The sequence below is a fragment of the Meriones unguiculatus genome (genome assembly GCF_030254825.1).
Source record: "Meriones unguiculatus strain TT.TT164.6M chromosome 13 unlocalized genomic scaffold, Bangor_MerUng_6.1 Chr13_unordered_Scaffold_44, whole genome shotgun sequence".
NCBI lineage: Eukaryota > Metazoa > Chordata > Mammalia > Rodentia > Muridae > Meriones > Meriones unguiculatus.
The window spans coordinates 3,224,154-3,246,003 of NW_026843651.1; the positions used below are offsets into that span (position 1 = coordinate 3,224,154).

Here is a 21,850-nt window from a genome sequence, read left to right on the forward strand (position 1 = left end):
ATGCAGCCATCTCTACCTCACAGCTGAGAATTCCTGCATCATCCCTCAGTCAAATGCAAACAGTACCAAAAACTGAAGCCTAAAGGAGCCTTGAATTTGAAAGAAAAGAGTAGCAAATAAGGGATGAATGAAAAACTAAAAATTAAATGACATGATTCTTCCTAGGTATGTTGGGGAGGAAATTTATTATCCCTAGAAAGGCACACACACCGGCAAGTACTTCTGGGAGAGCCCAAGGTGAACACATTCCTGAGCAATGGGAGGACAGGGAGGAGAGGAGAGGGGCACGCCAAACTATGAGACTATGACAGTAAATAATAGATGAAATAGAGCTGGTAACCAAATTGGGTAGATAACAGAAAGAAGGGCAGCTGGGTTAAGGGCCTGAGCCCTGGGCTAGAGGACAGTATATGCCAGCCATACCTTGTAAACAGGAAGGGACTCAGCGATGCTGGGAAACCTGGTAGCTAATTCTGCTCTGAACTGTTAAATAGGCACCTCAGCCATTTGTCCCAGGATTTCAGTCTTAACAGTGCCCAGGTCGTCACATCCAGTCTGGTCACAGTCCATCCCACTTCTAACATGTGGGACTCAGATAGCTCAGCATTCCTAAAGCGAGGACAAAGGACCTCACAAGCAGCTGATGCTGGTTTCCATCCAGCCCAGGAAGGACAAACCACACCAGCTCCGGCTCTTCAGCCTCCTACTCCACCACCACGTTGGAGGTGGCGGCCACACACTCACCATGTCGCCTCTTTGGAAGTCGCCTGAAACCCATCACAGGACACAGTAGCTGAGCTCAGACCACTGCAGGCCAAACACTCCACACAGCTCAGCTTCCTAACTGAACCTGCAACAAACCGCCAGGAAAAACCCTCCCCTTCCTCTGATTACAGGCCTCGCCTGGAAGTCCTGTTTGGTCTAGAGCGACATGAGCACCTCCCCTAGGCCACAGTGTGCTGAAGAGACAAAGCATAGTGCTTCCTGGCCCAGGAGGAATGAATGTATGTTTGTTAATTACAAAAGCAATGATGGCCTGGCTTAGGGAGGAAGCTATGCTCAGAGCAGGGACTTTGGATCCATAACTTGAACTTTGGGTCTATATGGGGAGAATCAGGGCCACACCTTTTCCAGATCTGCGGAGATTTCTTTGTCAGTAGACTTGTGCCTGATGTCTAATAGCCTACCCTTCTGTCTTCCAGCACTCAGCAGGCACTTCCCCTCCTCCTCCTGGAATCAAGTGGGATAGCTTGAACAGCCCATTATTCAACTTGCAGTGGAGTACACAATCTGTCCACAGGAGGAAGGCTACCGAAAATACTAACAATTTAGAAAGATTTTAGGAAACCAAATGACATTGTTATTGTGTGACTTCACAGTGGGGTGAGTGAAACTGCAGCTACTTTTCACCTGGTAGGTATCAGACAACCCTGGGAGAAAAGCAAAAACAAACAAACAAACATACATAGAAAAAAACAAAACAAACAAGCAAACAAAAAACCCAGGTGATATACAATTTAGAAGAGGCATGTATTCCTCTTGAGAAGGTTAGTTCTTTATTCCTATTAGTTAATGCCTGTGCTCTAGAACACACAAATATCCAATCAGGACATTTTTTGATCATCTATAACTGACTACCTCACTTCATATTGTTAATGTCAACTACTGTAAAAGCATGAAAGCTTCCTTTTTCTTCTTGCCCATGCTTTTCAGTGCTGTGACTACAAAAGCACTGGATGTTTTTATGTGGGCTTATAATGTAGGCAAGCAACCAACAGTGTAACACAGCTGTACCTTTAAACTACAGCAGTGATTACCATAGCAAGTTATCCCTATGGTTTCCATAGCGGCATTCATATCTTGATGGTAACTAACACCTGTTCAGTTGAACTGAAGGCCCAACAAAGAAAATGGAAAACATATCTGGTATAAGAAACCTAGCCAAGTACTCCAGGACAGTGAAGTCATAGATCTTAGAAAAAGAACCTACAGCATTCAACTTAATAAACCACAACTATTGACCTAATTCTAATTTATAGACTTCTATCTACTTGTCTGTATCCATTGCCTTCCTCATAGAAAATCATTGAAACATGAAAATTAGTTGAAATGCCATAACAACATATTGCATGATAACCAGGCTCTCTCTCTCTCTCTCTCTCTCTCTCTCTATATATATATATATATATATATATATATATATATACAAAGACGAGCATAAATATAGCATTATTTATGAATATGTCATATGTAACTATAAAACGTAAAATTCTATACCATGGAAGACATAAAAATCAACTCTAATGTTAGGATCAAGAACCATGAATATTATGACTATGTTTTAAAGAGATTGTCATTAAAGTAGAATTCAATGCAATATAATTGGGATAATGGTGAATATTAAGTGTATGTGTAAAAAGCAATCTGTAATACCAGGCAAAACTATTTAAAAAGTATTCATCACTTGGTGAACAAACTAGCTGTTTAACAGTGTATGAACTGAGTAAAATAATAATTATTCCCTGCATTGTATATGAAAATATAAAAAGAGTTATGTGAAGCTCACAGGTTTCTTACCAATGTTTTTGGTAGGGATAATGTTATTGTGTAATTCAAACGCTGATTTCTCTATCCTCTTTTGTGGTTGGAAGCCTTGTTCTGAGAATCTCCTGTCTTATTGTAGTATGAACTTTGCTCCCCAGTGATCCACTGATACATCAATAAAGCAGCTATAACCAGATGCTGAGCAGGATAGAGAATAGGGCTGGATTGCATACCAACAACCAGGAAAGCCAAATCTATACAGAAACCTTGATCTTCAAAAACAACAAAATTAAAAATGTAAAAACCTCAGAATACCAAAATAGCTTAGCAATGAATAGCAATTTCTTTCACTCTTTCTTGTGATTTAGAGATAGACTGGATAAGGATGAAGCCCACGGGAGCATGAAAAGTAAACAGAATGATCAGTTTCAATCACAACACAGATAGAAACAAAAGGAAATGGTTTGAGATCATAGACACTCAAATCCAATCCCCAGTAAGGAATCTAGACAGGTTCCTCCTACAAAAGCTTTTATACCTGCCTCCAAAGAAGCACACAAAGAAGAAATAAATGTTCAATGATATTCTCCTACTTGATTCTGTGTACCTTTTCCACTCTCTTTTACTGAAGACCCAATTCTCATGGTTGCCCCTAGCACTCCAAAAGAACAGCAGTGGCAGCTCCCCTTTCCTGTGTCCAAGTCTCCTGTGGATTACACATTCCCACTCTCTGTTCTGCTTCCTGGATCCCACTCCCAAGTCCTCAGCTCAACCATAGGCCATGCTTGCATAAAGACCAAGGCAGTGTACCAGCGATCTTCTCCACTATCTTTTTTAGAGCACACCCAATTCTCAGGATCTTTCCTAGTGTTCCAACAGAACACATATGACACCATACACTCCATACCATCCCAGCAAGGCTAACACAATGAACACACTAGCCAAGCAGGTCATTAAAAAAGTAACACTCCGCAAACACACTTTCTGAAACTTGAGAGCCCTAACAGAGCCCCAAGAACAAAACTCCCACACAACAAAGAGCACTTGCACCTATAAAAAATAAAATAGAAAGAGAAGATAAAAAACAATGAAACAAAGGGTTGGTTCTTTGGGAAAAACCAAACATGATAGATAAACCCTTACCTAAACTAAATAAAAGACAGAGAGGAAATATCCAAAATAATAGAATCAGCAATTGTATTAAAATTTTTGTTTCTTTAAAATCCCACTCATGTTATGTGAATGTGTTTTTCTTTAACACCAGGTGTGGAGAATGAGGCTGCTTCAGTTCGTCTACAGCTGTTACTTATGATTGTCTCCTGCTCTAGCAGGTCTGCGGTTTTGCCACCTGCACATAGTTTCATTCTGAGTCTTCTGGAGAGGGTACACATGCAGAGCCATGAGAAGGCCCTGGGTCTTTGAAGAAGAAAGAAGCTGCTGCTCTTCCTGATGCTGTTCACCCACATTGCTACTATGTTTGTCATTGCTGCTTTGTTGGGCTGCTGGATATCCTGGTGACTAACAGGTATTGCCCCAAAGATCCTGACCACCCTAATCCACAGGATGCAGTTAAAGAGACCTATATTTCTTTCCCCTCTAGCATTCTCTCTCCTTTACCAATTGGGGGTTTTGGAAGGAATAAAGGTTGTAAGGAAGGTATAGGTTTATGAATCCAAATAAAGTGCTGAAGCGGTGACTCAGGATTGGCTGCTCTTCCAATAAACCCAAATCAAAGAGATTTAAACAAACAGTGCCATTTGTTGTTTGCTGTTTCAGAGGGCTTCTGGAATCCACACAACTTAGACAGTTATTGCACTAAAGAACCCAATGACCCTAATCAGCATTAAGTACCTGGAGATCTGCATTCCTTCTCTGTACTAACTGTTTTCTCTCCAAACTAGGGCTAGTCGAAGAGAGGTATAGGTATTTATGAACCAAGAATAGAGTAGGTATTTGAAAAAGGCAAGTTTACAGTTTTGCTGTCAGTAATAAGAAATATAATTCCGAGTTGAAAAAAAAAAAAAAAAAAACCTCATGTCACATTTTGTATTCTTTCCATAGCTTAAATTGTGGCATCCTTGCTTATTTCATTCCAAAGTAATACTTTTGCTACCAAAAAAAAATATCCCATGCCTCAACCTTCAGGTCACCTGTGCCTGTGCTCTTACATCAAAATACCCACTACTGTGAGGATACATCTGAAAGCCAAAACCCATTTGGGTTCTCCTGGACATATTTCATCAGACATAAGACTGTTCCAAAGTCTGGAGATGAACTACTGGAGGTATCTCCATACATGACTTCAAGATATACTAAGAGTAATAGTAATACAAACTGCATGGTACTGGCATAGAAGTAGGCTGGGTAATCAATGGAAACAAATCAAAGACCCAGAAATAAACCCACACACCTATGCACAATTGCTTTTGGACAAAGGAGCCAAAACCATACAATGGAAAAACACAGCGTCTTCGACAAATAGTGCTGCTCCAAATACATGTCCACATGTAGAAAAATGCAAAGAGATCCGTACTCCTCACCCTGCACAAAAGTGAGGACCAAGTGGGTCAAAAAATTAAACATAAAGCTAGATTCACAAAATCTGCCAGAGGAGAAAGTGGGTAACACCCTTGAACTTACTGGTCCAAGAGACAACTTCCTGAACAGAACAACTTCTGTGCAGACTCTAAGATCTACAAGTAATAAACGGAACATCTTGAATCTCAAAAGCTTTTGTAAAGCAATGGGCACTATTATTACCAGGAGATGGCCATCTACAGATTGAGAAAAGGTCTTCACCAATCCTCCGTCTGACAAAGGGCTAATTTCCAGAATTATACTAAAGATTTCAAGAAATTAAACACCAACAAACCAAATAATCCTATTAATAATGGGACACAGGGATAGAGAACTCTCAGCAGAGAATTCGTGAATGGTGCAGAAGCACTTAAAGAAATGCTTAACATCCTTACTCATCAGAGAAATGCAAATCAAAATTAACTTTGAGACTCCATCTTACACCTGTCAGAATAACTAAGATCAAAACCTGAAGTGACAAAACATGCTGGCAAGGATGTGCAGAAAGGGGAACACTCCTCCATTGCTGGCAGGGGAGCAAACTTTTACAACCACTTTGGAAATCCATCTGGCACTTTCTCAGAAAACTGGGAAAAGACATACCTAAAGACCCAGCTATACCACTCCAGGGGATACATATGAAAGATGCTCCAACATACAACAAGGAGATTTCCTCAACGATGTTCATAGCAGCTTCATTTCTAGTAACCAGAAACTGGAAACAACCTATATGCCTCTCAACCGAAGAATGGGTAAAAAACCTGATATATTTACAGAGAAGAATACTACCCAGCCATTAAAAACAAGGAAATCATGAAATCTGCAGGCAAATGGGTGCAACAAGAAAAGATCTTCCTTAGTGAAATAACACAGACCCAGAAAGACACACAGAAGACAGTACTAAACCTCAAGGACAACAAAAACAGGACAATGAAAGTCCCTTTTAGAGTCCAGAGCTGCAGACTCTCCTCCTCTCCAGGGCATCCACACTCAGAAAGGCTGACAGGGCAAGGGCCTTTGCCCAGATCACGACATCCAGTCTGGCTTAAAGTCCATCCCACCTCTAACACATGGGACTCTCCTAGCTCAGCAGACCAGCTTTTCCGGGACTGGCAACAATGAACCCCATGATCTCCAGGGCATAGCTTCTGGTCCTGCATATTCATCACTACAGAAGAACCAGAGAAGAATCTTGGAAAGACTCTGCAAGGTAATTTATACTGTTCCTCCTTCCAGGTTGTGAAGTTTCCCCAGAGTCCATCATTAGCTTAGACCAGGCATTTGGGCCTCAGGACTCTGGCAGATCCTCTACTGGAGGATGAGAGATCAGGTGTCTCAGACAGCACAAACCACCTCAGCTCTGCCTTTCCATTCTAAGGGCAGACAGAGCCTTAGCCTGGTAAAGTAGTAGTTTAATAAATGTTTCCACTCTCCCAGGGTACATGTTTATTTTACACATCACAGGGTCCTGCATGTACACACTTCATTACACTCTCACTGTCCAATGCAGCCATCTCTACCTCACAGCTGAGAATTCCTGCAGGACCCCTCAATCCAATACAAACAGTAACAACAACTGAAGCCTAAAGGACCTATGAATTTGAAAGAAAGGAGTGGTATATGGAAGGTGAATAAAAAAATAAGAATTAAGTGACATGACTTTTTCTAGGTATGGTGGGGGAAAAGTTTATTATAGAGAGAAAGGCACCTGTGAGCCATGTGAGGAGAGGGAGGAGAGGAAAGGGGTACGCCCAAAATGAGATTATGACAGTAAATAATAGATGAAATAGAGCAGGTAACCAAATCGGGTAGATAACAGAAAGAAGGGCAGCTGGGTTAAGGGCCCGAGCCCTGGGCTAGAGGGCAGTGTATGCCAGCCATAGCCTGTAACCAGGTCGGGACTCAGCGATGCTGGGCAAACCTGGTAGCTAATTCTGCTTTGAACTGTTAAATAGGCCCCTCAGCCATTTGTTCCAGGATTTCATTCTTAACAGTGCCCAGGTCCCCACATGCAGTCTGCTCACAGTCCATCCCACTTCCAACACGTGGGACTCAGCATTCCCAGGACAAAGGACCTCACAAGCAGAGGATGGCTGCCCGTTTCCATCCAGCGCAGGAAGGACCAACCACACCACCTCCTGCTGATCAGCCTCCTACTCCACCACCACGATTGCGGCGGCGGCCACACACTCACCATGTCGCCACTTTGAAGTCGCCTGAAACCCCTCACAGGACCCAGCAGCTGAGCTCAGACCACTGGATGCCAAACACTCCGCAGAGCTCAGCTTCCAAAGCGAACCTGCCACAAACCACCAGGAAAACCCTCCCCTTCCTCTGATTACAGGCCTCGCCTGGAAGTCCTGATTGGTCAGAGAGACTTGAGCGACATGAGCACCTCCCCTAGGGTCACAGAGTACTGAAGAGACAAAGCATAGTGCTTCCTGGCCCAGGAGGAATGAATGCATGTTCGCTAATTACAAAAGCAATGAGGACCTGGCTTAGGGAAGAAGCTGACTCGGGAGAAGCCTATGCTCCGCGCAGACACCTTGGATCCATGACTTGAACTTTGCGTCTATATGGGGAGAATCAGGGTCACACGTTTTCCAGATCTGCAGAGATTTCTTTGTCAGTAGATTTGTGCCTGATGTCTAATAGCCTACTCTTCTGTCTTCCAGCACTCAGGAATCACTTCCCCTCCTCCTCCTCCTGAAATCACGGTGGATAGCTTGAACAACCCATTACTCATCTTTCAGTGGAGTGAGCCATCTGTCCACAGGAGGAAGGCTGCCAAAAATGCTGACAATTAAAGAGAGATTTTAGGAAAGCAAATGACATTGTTATCGTGTGCCTTTACAGTGGGGTCAGTGAAACTGCAGCTACTTTTCACCTGGTAGGTATCAGACAACACTGGGAAAAAAGCAAAAACAAACAAACAAACAAAAAAACAAAACGACAACAACAACAAATCCCCATGTGATATACAATTTAGAGCAGGCATGTCTTCCTCTTGAGAAGGTTAGTTCTTTATTCTGATTCTTGAATGCCTGTGCTCTAGAACACATAAATGTCCAATCAGGACATTTATTGATCATCTATAATTGACTACCTCACTTCATATTGTTAATGTCAACTACTGTCAAAGCATGAAAGCTTCCTCCCTCTTCTTGCCCATCCTTTTCAGTGCTGTGACTACAAAAGCTCCAATACTGGTCAGTTATCTCACTTCTTACACGGTTCCTTCTTCATTTGTAATGCTCCAATAAAGGCCAGAATGTTTGGAAGACTCATTCACTGGCTTAATATATCTTCTCATTGACCAGTAAGGCCCAGCCTGGAAGGAGTTTCAGGACTGTCTTCTCAGCACTACGAAGCAGACACAGGTTTCGGTACTCAAGGCAATTTGCAATTACATAGCATGAGACAAGCCTGGGCTACAGGAGACAATGTTCTATATGGAAGCAAATAATACAGAGCACATGAAAAAATAAAAAAAAAAATAACATTGTAATTACTAAGAAACACTAGGGACTAAATAATAATAAGAGATTAGAGCTATGATGCCTTTAAAGAAAATGCAATTTAAAGAGAGAAACCAAGAGTTTCCCTTTTGAAAAGATGAATAATGCTGAAAAATGCATAGCTATAGTCACCTTGAGAAAGTTCAGGCCATTCCCTGGTAGAAAGAATGTTGTTAATAAGACATTTCTAAGATATGTTTATGTGTCTATATAAACATACATACATTTTGTAAAAAGTTATGACACATGGGCCGCCAATGCTCCCCACAGAGGACATACACTACTATGTAATAAAAGCACCAGTGCCATGCATGGAAAACATTCTCTTTCACATGAACAGTGTCCAACGCACATGAAAAACCCTTAGGTTGCTGCTGTGACCTTTGGTTCTATCCCAGAATTTGAAGGCAAGCCCCCATTTCTTGAAGCCAACATGGACTTCAGAAACAGGCCTCAGAGAATTCAAGTTGGGTTTGACCTGAAAGCCTCCTGAATGAAGACTAGATTTCATAGCACTGGATGGTTTTATTTAGCTTGATAGTGTAGGCACGAAACCAACAGTGTTACGCAGCTGTAACTATAAACTACAGCAGTGATTACCATGGCAAGATATCCCTATGGTTGTCATAGCAGCACTCATATCTTGATGGTAACTAACATCTGTTCAGTTGAAATGAAGGCCCAACCAAGAAAATGGAAAAAAAAATGTCTGGTATTAGAAACCTAGCCAAGTACTCCAGAAGAGTGAAGTCATGGATGTTAGAAAAAGAACCTACAGCATTCAACTTAATAAACCACAACTATTGACCTAATTCTAATTTATACACTTCTATCTACTTCTCTATATCCACTGCCTTTCTCATAGAAAATCATTGAAACATGAAAATTAGTTGAAATGCCATAACAACATATTGCACAATAACCAGGCTCTCTCTCTCTCTCTCTCTCTCTATATATATATATATACATATATAGATGAGCATAAATATAGCATTATTTATAAATATGTCATATGTAACTATAAAACGTAAAATTCTATACCACGGAAGACATAAAAATCAACTCTAATGTTAGGATCAAGAACCATGAATAATATGACTATGTTTTAAAGAGATTGTCATTAAAGTAGAATTCAATGCAATAAATATGGGATAATGGTGAATATTAAGTGTATGTGTAAAAAGCAATCTGTAATACTAGGCAAAACTATTTAAAAAGTATTCAACACTTGGTGAACAAACTAGCTGTTTAAGAATGTATGAACTGAGTAAAATGATAATTATTATCTCCAGTATGTATGAAAATATAAAAAAAAAATGTTATGGGAAGCTCACAGGTTTCTTATCTATGATTTTGGTAGGCATAAGTTTATTGTGTAATTCAAGTGCTGATTTCTATATTCCCCATATGTGGTTGCAAACCTTGTTCTGAGAATCTCTCTGAATTTTGTATAATCTAAATTTTTAGATCCAGGATACAGAGGCCTCGCAGAATAAAAATCTGTGCTAAGGCTAGGTGAACCACACTATAATCATAGGTTTACAATAAACAGAAAGTTCTCAGATTAAAGGTGTGTATTAGGGCTCAACCAATAGTAAATAGGGTTTTACAATTCTCAGTTTTGGGATTCTCAAGGGGATTAAATACCCTGTCAAAAAAAAAAAAGAAAAAAAAAACAGACTCATAGACTTTGGTGAAATAGAATCAATAAAAGATCTCCTGGAGATATCTCCATCCCTGTTTTGTACTATAGAGCAACAGCCATAAAAAAAAGGCTTGGTACTGGCATAGAAACACACTGCTGGAACTGTGGAATCCAGTAGAAGACCCAGAAATAAACCAACATGGCTACAGATTCTTTACTTTTGACAAAGAAAACAACACTATACAATGGAAAAAAGATAGCATCTTCAAGAATTGGTGCTGGTCTAGCTGGAGGTCTACATGTAGAAGAATGCAAATACATCTGTACTTTTCACCCTACACAAAACTATAGTCCACCTGGATGAAAGTCCTCAACATAAAACTAGACACACTAAATCTCTTAAAAGGAAAGTTAGAGAAGAGCCTTGAACTCATTGGCAAAGGAGAAAACTCCCTGAACTGAACACCATCAGCACAGACTCTTAGAGCAACAGTCAATAAATGGGACATCACGGAACTGAAAATCTCATGTAAAGCAAAGAATACTGTCATCAGAACAAAACAACAAGCTAAAGACAAGGAAAGGATATTCACCAACCTATATTTGATAGAGGGCTAATATCCAGAATATATAAAGAACTCAATAAGTTAAACAACAGCAAAGCAGTTTTTAAAATGGGGTACAGAGCTACTCAGAGAATTCCAACAGAGGACTATCAAATGGCAGGGAAGCACTTAAAGAAATGCTCAACATTCTTAGTCATCAAAGAAATGCAAATCAAAACAATCCTGAGATTCCACCTTACATGCATCAGAATGACTAAGTTTAAAAACTCAAGTGAGAACATATGCTAAAGAGGTTGTGGAGAAAGGAGAACTCTCTTACAAAGCTGGTAGGAATGTAAACATGTACAACCTCTTTAGACATCATTCTGGCATTTTCCCAGAAAATTAGCAATAGTGCTACCTCAAGATCCATCTAGAGCATGCCTGGGTACATATTTGAAAGATGCTCAACCATACAACAAGGACATTTTGTTCAACTATATTCATTGCAGCTTTATTCATAATAGCAAGTTTCTTGAAATACCCTGGTTGTCCATCAATAGAGAAATGGAAGAAGAAATTGTGGTACATTTCCACAGTGGAATATTAATCAGCCATTAAAAATGAGAAAATCATGAAATTTTCAGGCAAATGGAGAGCACAAAAAAAAGGTGATCCTAAATCAGGTAACCCAGAAGCAGAAAGACACCATGGTATATACTTACTTATAAGTGGATATTAGACATATGATATAGGATAAACTTACTAAAACACAGATTCCTAAAGAAGGTAAACAACAACAAGGACCCTAGGAAAGAGGCTTGATCCTCATTCAAAAGAGAAAACAGGATAGACATAGGAAATAGGAGAATACAGGGAACAGAACAGGAGCCCTCCATAGGGTCCTCTGAAAGACTCTAATCAGCAAGGTATCAAAGCAGATGCTGAGACTAATTGCCAAATTTTGGGCAGAGTGCAGGGAATCTTATGAAAGAAGGCAGAGAGAGAAAGACCTGGAGGTGTCAGGAGATCCACAAGGAGATCAACAGAGCCAAAAAATCATGGGCTGGGGGCCTGCAGAGACTGATGAATCAACCAAGGACTCTACATGGAGAGGACGTAGGCCCCAGTTATTTTTTTGTGGGTATTTAGTATTGCCTTTTCTTTTTCTGTGAGGAAACACAGTGGCTAAGGCAACTTTTTAACTTGGTTCCAGAGGGATATGGGATCACTATGAAAGTGATGTGACAGCAATTTTCAGATCTGGCAGCTGAAGAACTCACATCATCATCTTGAGGCATGAAGCAGAGAAGGAAACTGGAAATGCTGTGGGGATGTAAACTCTCAAAGCCCACCTCATATTACTTCAGCAGGACAGCATTTCTGAATTCTTCCCAAATGACACCACCAACTGAGAAGGATTACTCTCTCTGACATCAAGCCTACATGCCTGCTTCTTGTTACACGAGCCAATTCATGATGAAGAAAAAGTCTTTAAGTCAACCTTTAGAGGCATCAGAATCTGGGTTAGAGAAAGGAATGCATAGGCAGTTTCCTAGCAACGGAATCTCTAGTGGGCAGGAAAAAAATGTAGTGAAGCTCGTTCCTTTTCTCAGGTGGCCGGACTTGTCTGCACCTGGCTGGCTTTCCTTCAGGCTTGTGCTTTAACTTTAAACCAATGCCCAAAATTCTTTGGTGTCTCAAGGTCACATGTTTAATAAAAATCAGGTGATACCCAGAGAGTTCAGTGACAGCAGGAAGTTTATGGATGCCTCCATTTTCTTCTATGCAACAATAACCAAGAAGTCACATGGCATTTACCTTTTTATAAAATCGTTAGTAAAGAACATGGCAAATTCATGGTTGCCTCCATGGTCGTAAGGTTACTAGCCAAAAGAAGATCAAACCACATGATTTCATTGTGCTCAAGGTCAATGGGGTGGTTTGAAAAAGAATGGCCCAGACATGTTCATGTATTTGAATGTTTGACAAATTGACAGTGCCAAGGTTGATTAGTGGGGCCTTGTTGGAGGGGGTATGGCCTTGTTGGAGGAATTGTGTCACTGGGAAAGTGGGATTTGACTTCTCATATGCTCACGCATGCCTAGGGTGACTCTGCAAGATTCAAGATTTAGAACTGTCAGCTCCTTCCCCAGCCACATGTCTGCCTGCTCACTGCCATGTTTCCCTCCATGGTAATCATGGACTAAACCTTTGCAAATGCAGCTAGCTCCTACTCAATCTTTTTCCTTTCTATATGCTTACAAGGTCGTCGCATGTTTTCATAGCAACAAAACCATAAGAAGAGTTAGCTCACCTTCAATGGATGGTGAGCTCAACACTCAGTAGGCACAAGGCACTGTGGGATACATGGTTTAGATGAGTCCAGTCAGACTCCCCTTTCTTTATAAAACCATGTGAGTTTGTCCTGGATACAGGAGGAGAAGATTTCTATGGCTGGGGTAATTAGGCAACGAACAAAGGAAAGAATTCTGTTGTCTCAATCAGAAACTGTGGAGTCCACATATTTTAGCACAGGAACTGCAACTGTGGAAGCAAAGCCTTGTCATTCAGGGGTTTTACCTCCTCAGTCCCCAGGTACAAGAGGTTTCTAGACCCCACTGTATTGTGGTTGACTGTGACAGGGCTGAGCTCAGATAAATCTGGGACCTTTTATATGATCTGGAATATAATACTTTGGGAAACACGCTTTCTGAAATAGTTTATCATAAGTAAAATATTGGCAGTTTGTGTGTGTGTGTGTGTGTGTGTGTGTGTGTCACTTTTGCTCAGAAAAGCATTGCCTTATGGCATTGAAGACAGTCAAAATTAACCACCCCAAGAGACTGCCATTGACTGCAGAGCTGACCTAAATGTTGCCATCTTTTTCTGTGAGGACTGGTAGGGAGGGAAATTACAGATAATGACACACACACAGAGGATAGAGACTTGAACTAAAGTATGAAGCCTGGATAAAAACCTATGTTGGAACACTTGCAGTGTTCAATCTCTCCCTAGTCAGGGTAGGGCAGGGGAGATGAAGGAAGCATGTCACAGAGCAGGAGGAGTTGGCTCCCCTGTGCTAACAGGAAATGATTTCTCTCTTCAGTTTGTTTCTACTTTCTTTTTCTCTAGAGCTATCTCTACCTTGGTGGCTCACCCATGTTGGTTTACATTTTGCTCAATATCCTTTTATGAGATTTCTTGCACCCAAATATCATATCAAACACATGTCTCAACCCTGAGATGACCCAATTACCAAAGCAGTACTTTTTGGTTCTCCACAGCATTTCTTAATTTTGGTGTATGCACAGATGGTTCTTCTAGCCCTGCTAATTTCCTTGGACCACAGTCACTGTAATGTCTCAAGACCTGCACCCCAGGGGTTCTTTTACTCAGCTGGAGAATTCTCAAGGTACAAGGCCATTACAGAAGCTGGTGGGAGGCATTTATCTTCAGAGGATGATTCAGGTGGTTCCTTAATGGACTTACCTTCTGAGACTAAAATATGAATTGCTACAAATAATTTCCCAGACAAGATTGCCTTTTCTGTTCATCAGGAGGTAGTGCTTGTTAAAAGGGAACTTACCTAGTTGGGAGAAGAACAGTTCCTCAATAGCAACCACACTTGGTTTTATCCAAAGGAATGTGGTGGTGACTGCGTTTTTTTCTCCAAAATTTGTGGTCAGAGCTCACAATCTCCTTCACAATGTGAGTATGAAAGGAACTGGTGCATATGGAAAGAAGGAGGAAGGGGAAGGAAGACACTACTCCAGGGAAAGAAAGGTCACTGATCCTGGTCATCAAACAGCTATAATTTAGACATGTTCCTGGGAAGAAAATATATTATGCTGAATGGAGGACATGTTGAGATTTGAATTCCATGTGTTAAATACAAGTTTTACACTCTTTGAGAGAAAAGACTTATGGTTGATATTTTTTATATTTAATTTTAATTTTTATATTCATTTTACATCCCAAACACAGTCCTCTCCCTCTTCTCCTTCCTGTGGCTCCTTCTCACCCTATTTGTCCTTCTTCTTGTCCTCAAAAAAGGGAGCCTCTTTCCAGCACTGACACATCAATTCATATCAAGACTGAACTCCTCCTCATCCTCAGGCCAGGCAAAGCAGCCTGGTAAAGATGAAGCAGTGAAAATCAGGCTACACAGTCTATGTCATAGACAGCCCTTATTTCTTACAAGCATCTGTGTGGCTGCATCTGTAGAAACCAGAGATTAACTGGAGAAGCATAGCAGGCTATTCTGATCTGTCCCATGTCTGGAGAAAACTCTAGAGAGGGATGCCTCTCTATCTGGACAAAAAATCTCAGTTCCTGGAAAGTCAGTAACCCATTTCTTTGCATATCTGTATTTTTCAATTGTTGTTGTGTTAGCTTTTGGTTTTCTTACTAATGATTGAGATCTCTAATACATTGGTTTTAAATTGTTAAAAATTCTTATACTTTGTCTGTGTGTGCTCATTGGCTTTAGCTGTCAATGTTACATAGCTTAGCATGATCTGTTGGAGTACCAACTGGGGGTTCCCCAGATGAGAATCACTTTTGGCGATGTTTGTGGGTGACTACAGTGGTTGTGAATTCAGTGGTAAACCCCAGGCACTGATGGTGGAAATTTATCTCAACATGTGGCCTGGACTGGTTAAGAAAATTTACAGAGAAGTATACAGTGACCTTGTAAAAGAACATAGCAACATACAGTGTTCTACCATAATCCATGTCTTCATTTGACAGCCTGAGTTTCTTTTTTGAGCTCCCTCAATGTTTGGGGCCTACCAGAATTAACCAAAGAAGCTGACTTATCACCTGAGTCATTTTTTGTTATTGTCATTAATGACAGCAACAGAGAAGAAAGGAAGAACAAAACTTATACCCTCAAAATATGCTTGTCATTGTCAGAAAATCCGAATATTGTTGTTTGGACCAATACACAATATATAAGAAATCTAGATATCAAAAGCCACTTTATGCTTAACATGGGGCTTAATGTTGCATTCCAGGAAGTACTGAAAGAAGAGAGTGGCGAGAGAAATACAGGTCATGGAGTTCAAGGTAAAGAGGATTCAGTAGAAAATATACTCTGTGAAAAACTTGGCTAGGGGTTACATGATGATATGAATGATGATGGCCCAATATGCTTATGTAATTGAAAGCTTGCTGCTCAGCTAAAGGAACTGACTGAGGAAAAATAAGAGATAATGGCATCATTGGATGGGGTTTGTCACCCTCTGAGTTCTAAGTGTGGCTCTATCTATCTATCTATCTATCTATCTATCTATCTATCATCTATCTATCTATCTATCTATTAATTTATTTATTTATACATACATAAAGTGTTCTGTGTGCATGTTTGCCAGCACACCAGAAGAAGGTACCACATCTCCTTACAGATGGTTATGATCTACTATGTCGTTGCTGGAAATTGAACTCAGGACCTTGTGAAGGGCAGACAGTGCTCATAAGCACTGAGACATCTCTCCAGCCCCCATCTTACCACTTCAAAAAATATGGTGAGAGGGACAACCTGGTGAAAGAGCTGTCACCACACAATCTGCTATTTTCTGAGTTACAGAGCCAGTTGAGGGTACTGGTACTGTGTTGGCCCAAAATGAATGACTCTGAAGTGCCTTGAGCTGTCCTGGACAGGAAACATTAGCAAGCAAGGGGTGGCAAAGTCCTTAGGTAACACATGGTGCTGGCATAGCCTTGAAGTTCCAGAGCTGTAGGGAGGACTATGCACATTGATCTTAGCCAATCAGTCTCCCTTTGTTCTGTGGACCACCCATTATATCATTGACCTAGGATGTTTCCTTGCATGATATGTTACTGGCATGGCCTGGGTGTTCTTGAGCTGTAGGGAGAACTATGGACATTGATCTTTGCCAATCATTCTCCCTTTCTTTTGTGGACCATTGACCTAGGATGTTTCCTTGGATGATATGTTACTGGCATGGCCTGGGTGTTCTGGAGCTGTAGGGAGGACTATGGACATTGATCTTAGCCAATCAGTCTCCCTTTCTTTTGTGGACCTTTGATCTAGGATATTTCCTTGGATTACTTTGACATCTTGAAGTTCCTGCCTCCTCTTTCTGAACACCCTGACTACAGGCCTGTGTTACCATGCCTGGCTTAGGTGGTTTTAACCTCAGTCATTTAATAGAATGTTGGGATGAGTCTAACACATAGTTACACTTAACTATATTGAAAACATACTTATGTCTGTGAGGATGGTTTTCACTATCTGTTGCATAACGATAGAACTCCAATCTACTATGATGAGGATTAAAAACTCAATGATAAAGAAAAGCAATAATTTCTTTAAAATTAAAGGAGAGGATTTCAAGACAATCAACTGCAATTGAACAACACTTTCTTTCTATTACTTTAGTTAGGACCAGAGCCTGTTCCCTACCTACCATGACTATTTGGACTCAGTAATTCATTCTTAATAATGCCATTTAAAGAACTATGTTATCGAGGTAGACAATGCCCAAATATCCTGTAGACACTAGGGAGGCTAGGTAAGCAGATCTAGTATGTACACTAAGTTCCAGGTCAGCCTGAGAATCATACTGAGACTATTCGTTCAACTAAAAAAAAAAAAGAGAGAGAGAACAAAGGTTAAAATCAATTTTTTAAAAATTATTTATTTATCACAATTTATTCATTTCATATCCTGGCTGTATCCCTTTCCATATTCACACATTCCCACCCACCCTCCCCATTTCCCCCTGTGCACATTCCATAGTGCTCTGATAGGTGACTAAGGAATATTTTTCCTTCGAACATAATGGTTAAAACACAAATTATTAATGAAAACTGGAAACGTATTAACATATTTATTCAGTGTGACTAATTTCAACCATTGATAAATATATAAGGTTATACTTTATTTTTCTTTCCACAGGTGAAATTTGCTAATTGAAGACATGAAAAAAAAATTGAATGCAGACTTCTTTAAAACAGTTCACAGACGGTTCTCAGTTCCTAAGGAACAGAGCCATGGAAGCTCCCATGTAGGAGACATAAGTGTGGGCAAAGAGAAGTGTATGTAGAGAGAGGGAGAGAGAACAAAGAGAAAAAAGACAGGAAAAGAAGAAACATAGAAAGAAAGAGGGAGAGAAGAAAAGCACATAGAAGAAAACAAAAAAAAATCTGGCTCTACAGGAAAGAGCCTCTGGGAGAGGGCAAGACCATTCTACTGGACTGGAAAGTTAAGGGTAGAGGTGGGATATGACAATCAGGCCCTTTAGAAGGTAGGGACTGAGGGATGCTTTCAAAGAGGAAACTCAGCAGCTTGTCATGGGTGTGAAGCACAACATATGATAAGTAAATCATCCTTTAGGTTTAATAGGTTTACATAGAAGGCCAGAGATGCACAAAACTAAGTAATCTCACCAGGCCATATATTAAAAACTTCCCATCTGTAAATTCCTCCCCGATTCTCGGCTTATTTCTTTTCTGCAAGGTACTCCCATGATATAATGTTATTGAGCAGAAAATATCTCATGTAGGGGAATAGGTATATTCAACAGTGACATTCCAGAGTAGAATAGAATTACATGGAGTCCATTGATTTATTAGACCTAAGGGAAATATAAGAATGTTTATTCAGAATATTGTTATTCCTGCCAGGTAGAGATGTTACACAGATGACAGAGTTGGGACTAAGGAAATTTGAAGTGCAATTCTAGACGACTAAGTGGCAGCATGCATGGTATTCTGACTGACATGTAAACCTATCTGAGAAGAAAAGGACTGGAGAATTGACCCAACACAGCTGAGTAGATACAGAGAATACAATAGAAGGCTGCTTGTCCTCAGGTACAACCTAAGATTTAATTGCTTTAATTAATTGCTGGGACTTTAATCCTTTCTTTAACATCCAAATCTTCTTCCCTTCCAGTTCCTCCAGGCTCCACAGGTCTCTGTAAATGCCTGATTTCTCCAGCCTTCTATTGACATCTGTTTGAATCTCAGGATCCCCTGACAACAATCTCTACAACATCTGGAGTCTTCACCACTCAGGGCTCCTAAATGAATGTGTACCTGCATCATGGAAGCAGATTATAATTCACTTCAGAACAGTTGGTCTTCATGCCTTCAAGTTCTTTTTCTCTCTTTACATTAGGCAAAATTTCAAGAAGGGGTACACCTGACATGTGTCCTTGTGGGCTCCCATTGCTGCCTATGTGAGATTAACTCAGTTTGTGTCTTTGGAAACATGGTCAAGCACTTTTTAAACATGTGTACTGTCAGTTTCTGTCCTGTTCATTTTTGGATAGTTCCATATTTTTGTGAAGATATTGGATTAGAAACTTCTTTCAGAACCAAGCCTAAGTTACTTTTTATGCTCTCAATCTTCTATTTCTTCTGGGTCACCAGGGATGAGTTAAAGATGAATTTAGGATTAACCTTTCACACCAAAACATGCTACTCTTGACACGTTTATGGGGCTAAATATATGTCTCAGCACCTAGGAGAACTGGCTGCACACTCTCATTTTCAAACAAATTTTATCGTTTAAATTGCCCTGAATCCCTCAATTATTATATGACAGAATGTTTACAATGTAAAAAGAAGACAATATTTTATTGATGTAATATCTCAACTAATCTAATTTGAGCATCAGGGACACAGAGCTGTAGAAAAGGTTTTTGGTATCCAAAGCTGGCAATCAGTCCTCAGTCATCATATTAAGATGGTCAAAGGAGATCCAACAAACTTGTCTCCCACTTTGTACATATCAGTCTTGGCCTAAAAGCCCATAATCACCTTACACACACACCAGAAATGTTTCCTTTTAAGTAAATATCCTTGCTGTTACTTCATGTATAACCTATATATTACATACTTCCTATAGAATGCAGAACTTTAAGATGAAATGACATATGGATAATTCGGAGGAACATATGGATTCACAGAATCCAATCTTATGTATATATTCATATCACATCAAGCTATGTAGTGAGATGCAGTTGATGGATGATTAGACCACTTCATTACATCTCCAGGATACTTGAAATCACAAAGCTTTGAGTTAACAAAATGAACACATTCTTACAGTTTCTCTTCAGTATGTTTCATTCATGAAAGTGAAGCCTATTGAAATTTACAAAGGCTTCATCACGGTGAATATATTCATAAGGTTTTCTCTTGAGTATGATTTCTTTTATGTCTTTGGAAAAATGTGACATGCAAAGGCTTTAGTAGTTATATTCATAGGGTTTTACTTCAGTATGGAATCTTTCATGCCTTCAGAGGCTTTACCACACTGATTACATTCTTAGGGGTTCTCTCCAGTATGTGTTCTTTTATGTATTTGAAGACTACTGAATTGTGAAAAGGCTTTACCACCTTGATTGCATTCATAATTTTTCTCTCCAGAATGAATCCTTTCATGCCTCTGGAGGTAGCAGCAAAATGCAAAGGCTTTATTTACCTCATTGATTATATTCATAAGGTTTCTCCCCAGTATGTATTCTTTTATGCTTCTTGAGATTTCAGTGTTGTGAAAAGGCTTTCTCACACTGATTACATTCGTAGGATTGGGCTCCAGTATGAATCCTTTCATGTCTCTAGAGGTTTCACCAACGTGCAAAGGCTTTACCACATAGATTACATTCATGGGGTTTCTCTAGTATGTATTCTTTTATGCGTTTGGAGATGTCCGTGTTGTGAAACGACTTTACCACACTGATTACATTTGTAGGGTTTCTCCCCAGTATGTGTTCTTTTATGTAATTGGAGACTACTGGGTTGTGAAAAGGCTTTCCCACAGTGATTACATTCCTAGGGTTTCTTTCCAGTATGTGTTAATTTATGCCTCTGGAGATTTCCGTGTTGTGAAAAGGCTTTCCCACACTGATTACATTCATAGGTTTTGGCTCCAGTATGTATTCTTTCATTATTTTGTAGACTACTGAGGTGTGAAAAGGGTTTCCCATACTGATTACATTCATAGAGTTTCTCTCCACTATGTGTTCTTTTATGTTTTTTGAGATTACCGGTTTGTGAAAAGGCTTTACCACATTGATTACATTTTTAGGGGTTCTCTCCACTATGTGTTCTTTTATGTAGTTTGAGATTCCTGTTATTTGAAAAGGCTTTACCACACTGATTACATTTGTAGGGTTTCTCTCCAGTATGTGTTCTTTTATGTATTTGGAGACTGTTACAACATGCAAAGGCTTTACCACATTGATTACATTTATAGCATTTCACTCCACTATGTGTTCTTTTATGTAGTTTGAGAGTACCGGTTTCTGAAAAGGCTTTACCACAGTGATTACATTCGTAGGGTTTCTCTCCAGTATGTGTTCTTTTATGCTTTTGGAGATGTTCGTGTTGTGAAAAGGCTTTCCCACACTGATTACTGTTGGGAGCCGGCAAAGCCCTCAGACTCTGATTTGTAATATCCTGCTGGACAAACAACAGAGGTATGTGAATCATACCTTTTGGTTAATAGCCCTGCCGGACAAACAACAGATGTCCGAAACCATAGATGTTGTTTTTAGTGACTGTATAACCTTGTGAGCCTCCAGTGTAACAATCACATGAATCAAGTGATTTCTTACAATAGTCTTGGTGATTTTCCACTGTTATTTCCTCCTCCTTGAAACCCCCCTCCCTACCAGAACTGCCCTATAAAAATAAAACTGCTGCACAATAAAGTCAGCACTTGAAAGGCATTCATCTACTTGTGCTCGTTTCTCTCTCTCCCTCATTTCCTACAGGTACGACCTCCTTCTCCCCCACAAATAACTAGGTCCCATGGGTCGGGACAGAGTGGCGCCCAATGTGGGGCCCAACGTGGGGCCCAACGTGGGGCCCGAAGTACGATAAAAGAGCTCGATAAAAGAGCAGGCCTGCGACATCAATAGATTGGTCACACTCCTCTGGCCCGGAGAAGACTGCATGACCTGGTGAGTTTTTACACTTCCGTCTTATCGAGATGGGGCATTCTTTGTCTAAGGAGGTGTCCTTCATTAAGGATCTTAAAG

General features: G+C 40.2%; 1 pseudogene; it reads right to left on the bottom strand.

Moving 5' to 3' along the window:
- Positions 1-21,850, bottom strand: part of LOC132651266 (zinc finger protein 844-like) — a 110,316-nt pseudogene that overhangs the window by 39,435 nt on the left and 49,031 nt on the right.